The sequence below is a fragment of the Pollicipes pollicipes genome, unplaced genomic scaffold (genome assembly GCF_011947565.3).
Source record: "Pollicipes pollicipes isolate AB1234 unplaced genomic scaffold, Ppol_2.1 Scaffold_7261;HRSCAF=8764_pilon_pilon_pilon, whole genome shotgun sequence".
Taxonomy (NCBI): Eukaryota; Metazoa; Arthropoda; class Thecostraca; order Pollicipedomorpha; family Pollicipedidae; genus Pollicipes; species Pollicipes pollicipes.
In genome coordinates, this window is record NW_023597054.1 from 39,449,932 (window position 1) to 39,456,236 (window position 6,305).

A 6,305-nucleotide genomic window follows, 5' to 3' on the forward strand; every position below is an offset into this window, starting at 1 on the left:
TGTCCAGTCGGCGGCCGCGCCCCGCAGGCGTCCTCCGCCTCCCGTCTTCAAAGGCCCGACAATCAAAGCGGAGCCGGCGTGCCGGCGCAATCATCCGCCTTTCCGGCGTGTCTGCGGGAGGGGGGAGGGGGAGGAGCGGGTGAGGGGGCAGGTGGGCTGGCCCGGTCGCGGCGGCGGGCCCGGCCCGGCGGCGCGCCACTCCGCGGCGCCGCCCGGCTCCCAGCTCGGCTCAGCCGGCTGCCAGTGCGGTCTGGACGGTGGGCGGGGGAGGGTGCGCGCGTCTGGCTCGTGACACAGGGCGCGTGGCTGGTGCCGATCCAGAGTGGTGGCCCGAACACGTGACGAAGCACGCGGACGGACGTAGGCGATACAGGTGAGTGACGGAAGGGGAGTGGGGGGGGGGGGGGGGGGGGCGGGCTGGAAGGAAGGATATCTGAACTCCTCGAACGGCCAGCTCTTAAGTCAAACGGTGGTACCCGCTAGCGCTCTCATGTTATTCAGCCGCTGTTAGCACGATCAAGATGCGCAGGAGGTCACGGTCCCGCGTTCACACCAGTTGAACACGCGGTTGCTATGGTTGCCCGTGTAAGCTGTGTGGCAAACATGTGTGCGACAGTTGTCTGCATCTGAGAGGTGGTTGTTGGTACAGCATTGGCAGTGCGATGGGGCGGGGCTCGCAGTCCGCTCAGCTCACGATTCTGTGAGATCCGTTGAGGGGTCTGTGCCCAGGGGCTCAGCTCCACCCAACAGGTCAGTCGGCCTCGGTCAGCAACTCAGCGCAGACAGCCACCTCAAACTCCCATTTCTATCCTGTTTGAATTCCTTTGCCTGATGCCGATGAACACTGGAGCTATTCTTTACACATTTCGCTAAATGAGCATTGCGCGCATAGTTATTTTTCAGCTTAAGGGAAGCCATGCATCACCATACAAAAGTGTTCCACATTTATGTGGAGTTTTGAACTGAAATAGCCATCTTGAGGGCCTTTCGGTGTTGTTCACAATCCTGCCTGCATAATACCTAAGCCCCTCTAGTTTTTGAACTACACCCCCGCGAAAATGGGGAGCATTATATCTGGAGAGTATATCAAAGTCATCTTAACATTCATGACGTCATTATAATATCATTGCAATCCTGTCATTCCACTAGTCATACGGCGATCAATGCTAAGAAAAATAGAACTGTCGGGGCGCTCATTTCTGACGTTTTTTTTGGCGCGATTTCCAGATATAACGGTCATGAATTAGCTCTCACTCCATGTTGTGCAAGGTGCGATGACGTAATCAAACCATAACACATTGAGGGGCATATTTTCTAAGCAGAGAATTGTGCTGTCTACAGCAGTCTTTTCCACTTGAAACAAATGCCAACAGTTATGCACGAGTTTGTTTCATCATATGTGATGCGTGCTTCAATGTCTTCAAAGGTAAAACATTCCCTTTAAACTGGTGTTACGTGCCCAAATGCCTGACCATTTTGTGGCCTTTTACGTCGAAGGTGCGCGGAGTTTTAGCCAGAATAATAACAAATGCCACATTTTTGGATGCAGCTTGCTTCGAAGATGGACAGTGCACTACTGCCCAATGGAACTGTTGTTTTACAATGATCGGACGTGCTCAAAATATTTTTACGATGAACTCTAGAGAAAAACTCGGTATCAAATTAAATCACTAACGACTATTTTTACTGATCATGCAAACTTAACGCTCATACAATATCAATCAATGCAGTCAATGTAATGCAATATCGCGACCAATTTCCGGACTTAACACCAGTGTCGTCTGTTCGCTTAAAAGAGCATTACTTATGTAACATGATATTAGTCGGCACGTTGCATCAACGAGCACATTTTTAACCCTGTCATTACAGTTCAGGAGACTGTTGATGCAATTTCATGACATGAACCCAGCGAATATTTTATGGATAGAAGAATTTCGTTTTGTATTCCGTGCTCGCCGGAGGCACGAAGGCTTTCTGCCCAGTTACGACGCTAATCGCAATTTAAAATCGTATTTAAGGTCATGGAACCAATACTGGTTTGAGACTACTGAGGTTATGAAAATATTTCGGCTAGGGCGTTGAGAGGGCGCTTTTTACGATGTCAATCTCCTGTCACACTTTTACGATTATTGTGCATTACAACAGCTTTATATGGAACCGACAAATCAATCGACAAGTAACCAAGGAGATGTCTGGTCACGTATGGGTGCGCGGTAGAAACGCACAGCCTGCGAAAGGCTGTCCGATACTAGATCGATTTGCTCGAAATTAAAGTGAAATTGTCTGGCGCATTAGTGCCTTTCACATGTATGTCAACGGGTCTATTCTGAGAAAATTTGGCCAACGAAGAATACGGCTGGCCGTTGCGTCACATTTCAAATCACTTTAACACGTTTATTGTCGTCAGAAAATGGTCACTTTTTGTATCGCAAATATCTAATCCGCGTTTTTTTAAACGTTTGCGGGCGATAGACGTTAACTTAATAACTCAAGCAGGTGTCAAATATGCTGCACTACTGGCGAAGTTCTGTCCATGCCTAAGGTGCCTGGGCCACCCACGACAATATCCACAGGGGTGTACACAGGAATTTCTTGCCGGGTACGGCGACCACATAGTGTCTCCTGACTGAAATCTCACAGGGGCCTCATAAACCGCCGCGCCATTCGCGCGTGAACAATTGCAAAACACCGTGTGTGAGTGGCTGCAGCTCCGATAAAGCTAATTATTTATTATTTGTGCACCACGTGCCCGCTTATGATTTTTACGTTCGAAATTTTGGGAGGATGACACTACTGTTGGCTTCTTTACAATCGAAGTGACCGGAAGCGCCAATGGCTACCATTGACTTGTTGAGACTGTTAACGCGCCATTCACGGAATGCTGCTTGTCTGTGGCGTCAGCTAAGTGGAAAAAAACATCGAATTATTGAAAGCCAGAACGTTTCTCGCAGTATTAATTCCATCGAATTATCAGGCTTTCTGGTATCGACTAAGAACAAAGTCGTGTGATCAAAACCACATTTTTTCCATTCTGCCATGTGGCTTCATGTTAGGGCCAAAACTTCACACAGGCAACGCGGTGCACGGGCAGAACCCTGACAAAAAGGCGTCAAGTGAACCAGGAAGAAACTGTGCAAATTTATGCACATTGAAGAAGATTAAGAAGTTTGATATAGTCTCAGTCCTACCATTAACCAAGGGCCCGTTATAAATAAAACTCACCCGTGCAGTGTATTTGCACGGTCACGTGGATCATACTGAGCTTCACGAGCAGTGGTGTCAAGCTGAGGCGTTAAGGCTCTCTCAGTTAACAACGTCAGTGATGCGCTTCACTTCACATAGTCAAATACTCGAAGTTCAGACAGTTTAAGCGAAGACTGTAAACGCGGCAGCTCACACAGACGAATCCAAATTCGGTTACACTGCACATAACTGTATAACATATCAGATGAGATACATGAGAGCGTCTAAGATAATTTTAAGGCAATCAAAAACTGGTCATGCTTATTAAAACGCATCGCGTAAGCCACCAGTCCACTGCACCCGATTACCTAAATCTTTCACAAAACATGTTATTCATGGCACCATTCAACGGGCCCTAATGCAGGAAAGCGGCCGGTTATTTGAGCTGCGGCGGGCGCAGGTTGTTTGAGTTGCGGAGAAGGCCGTCAGTCACTACACCCCTGCCCGCGCTCTCAGCCCGCGGCGACGGCCGGTTCGTGGGGGCAGGAGAGTGCGCCGGCCGGCAGTGCCAGCGTCGGACTACCACGCGCGGCGCTCATCCGGCCCGCCTGCGCAGCTCCGCTACCGGCAAATGGACAGCGGTTACAGCTGCGCCGCTCGCCACGCGTATCCCTCGGAAGTGAGCTCGAACATTCTAGTCTGCCCGCTTTCGTGCGTCGTTTCAGATGCATTCTGGTCCCTGCACATCCTCTTTGTGTGACGAACGCTTTTAGTTTTACCTAAGTCCAGGTAATGCCTTGCAGGCTTAGGCCTCCAAACCAGCGGTGGCAGTATATCGGTGAAGTTTAACGTGGAAATGCCTTGAACGCCTATCGGAATTGTTACCATATGGCGTCAGAAGCACCGCCCGCCGGCCGCGCCCCGCGCACCAGAAGCCCCGCCCGCCGGCCTCACCCCACGCGCCACGAGCTCCGCTCGCCGGTCGCGCCCCGCGGACCAGAAGCTCTGTTCGCCGGCGGCACCCCACGCGCCACGAGCTCCGCTCGCCGGTTGCGCCCCGGGCACTGGGAGCTCCGCTCGCCGGCAGCCGCGCCGCCGCGGCTGCTGCGGTGTGCGGTCGGCGATAGGGCGCTTCCTCGTCGTCCAGCCGGTGCCAGCCAGTCGCGCGCCGCCCGGCCGGCGCCGGCAGCCCGCCCAAAAAGCGCCGGCCCGACCGCGGGGTCGGCGGCAGCTGAGATAAACTCTGCGCCCCCGCCGCTCTGTATACGTTTGACGGCGGCTGCGCTCGGGTGGACGCCGCCGTGGGTGTCCGCCGCTCCCAGGCCCCCGCGGTGCCGACAAAGGTTGAGGTAGGTCGCGCGTGGGGCAGCCTCTACGGGATCGTCGCCAGAGTTCGAGAGTGACGCAGAGGCAGTGACGGGCGTCAAGTGAGTAGTCGGCTCGGAATGCGAGGAAGCAACGGAGCGGATCCCGAACGCGGTTCAGAGGCACAGAATGGGCGTAAAGGACAGCGGGCAGAGGTTTCGCGTTTCTGGCGGACCGGTGTGACTATCCAACCCCATGCGCCGCCGCACCTGCTGACCTGTGACCTGAGTCCGCCTGTTCCGCAGTGAGCGAAGACCCAGGCGCGATGGTGGCGATGTGGACCTGACCCCGCAGCCATGACCTGCTCTACACTGGAACTCATCAGCCCCCGGGCGCACTACGCTACTCAGGTAACTGCGACTGCGGGCCGTCAGCAGGCGCGTCTCGCCTCGGGCTGTCTGCCAGACTCGCGGCGAGCTCAGGACTGCGAAGCCGGGGCAGTCGTGCGGTCACTCCTCAGAACGTGCAGCGGTGCCTTGTCTGACATCGCCCTCTACGCCCGGTCCGACAACGTCGGCAAATGGCCGCCGGTCTGCGGTCTGGAGTGACGTGTGACGGCTTCCGAATTCAGCCGCGTCGCATTGTGATATGCTATTGAATTTTGTCTTTTGATGGAGACATCGTCAGTTGCAAGTCTTTGAAACGTTTGCTGGCTAAAACCGTACAGAATGTAAAGTTGCTTCACATAACGGTCATGTATGTAGTAACGTTAGCCGACCAGAAGGGAAAAAATCCCGACCTTGTGATGGGTGCATTTTGTGCATGGAAATTGTCCGGTCACCAGAATCCGACAACAATGCCGATTCGAAGACTTGCTTAGCTGTTCGTCAATGAAGTTGGAATTAATCACAAGTCGGCAGGTGCTCCAAATATAACGTAAATAATTTGGTAGAAACGCGCCGTCGGCCAATTCTCCCATCACCGTTTCTCACAAAATTCATAAGCATGTGTGACGTTAACAAAAACTTAGCTGCTGATTAATATTAAAAGCATCCAGCCAGTGGCGACCCAGCGCTATCGCTCTGCCGCTGCGCCTGGGTCAGGTCACGGTCACGTCACGTGACAGTTGACGCAGGGGTCTACTTTGGGGACTCACTCAGCTTGTTTCACTTTCGGACACCTAAATGCTTTCTGTAAATAAAGACGTAAAGATGTCCCAGTTTAGAAGCACGGAGTATATCTGCTGACCTAGTTTTCCAGTATGGAACCACTTAAAGTGATTTAGATCTTACCATTATATAAATGCCACTTGATGCGATTAAGATCGTCTCTTTGTGCCTACCGGTTTCACTTAAATGACTGATGATACGAGTGTCTGGACATTTACATATGTGCCATCATTTCCCAGTCAGTTCCCACGGCCTCCATTCGATTCGAGTAGTCCAAATGTGGTGTTCAAGCCCCTCCGGTCAGAAACACGCTCATTGTTTTGTTCCTGTTCTGGTTCGGCTTTGCTGGTGCTGGACCCGGATTGGGTGCCCACTGGATCCCGGGCATGGCCTGACTCGTGTCCCCCCGGCGGCAGGTTCTGGCCACGCTGGCCATCTCGATGGTCCCGCCGTGTGGCCCTGATATCCGTCTTCTTGTGCGGCAGGTTCTGGCCACACTGGCCGTCTCGATGGGCCCGCTGGCGGTCGGGCTGGGCAAGGGCTACAGTTCGCCGGCGCTGGCCTCGCTGGCCGGGCCGGCGTCGCTGGGCGGCCTGGCCATCTCGCCGGAGGAGGGCTCCTGGGTGGCCAGCCTGTCGCTTGGGCGCG

At 53.4% G+C, this 6,305-nt stretch overlaps 1 long non-coding RNA gene across 1 annotated transcript; it reads left to right on the top strand.

Annotated features, from left to right (window-relative positions):
- Nucleotides 1-248: 248 nt before the first annotated feature.
- LOC119113095 (uncharacterized) lies at nt 249-6,268 on the top strand. Its single transcript, XR_005095822.1, has 3 exons — nt 249-373; nt 4,794-4,898; nt 6,143-6,268. It is a non-coding gene; the product is annotated as an uncharacterized LOC119113095 (long non-coding RNA).
- The last annotated feature ends 37 nt before the right edge of the window (nt 6,269-6,305 follow it).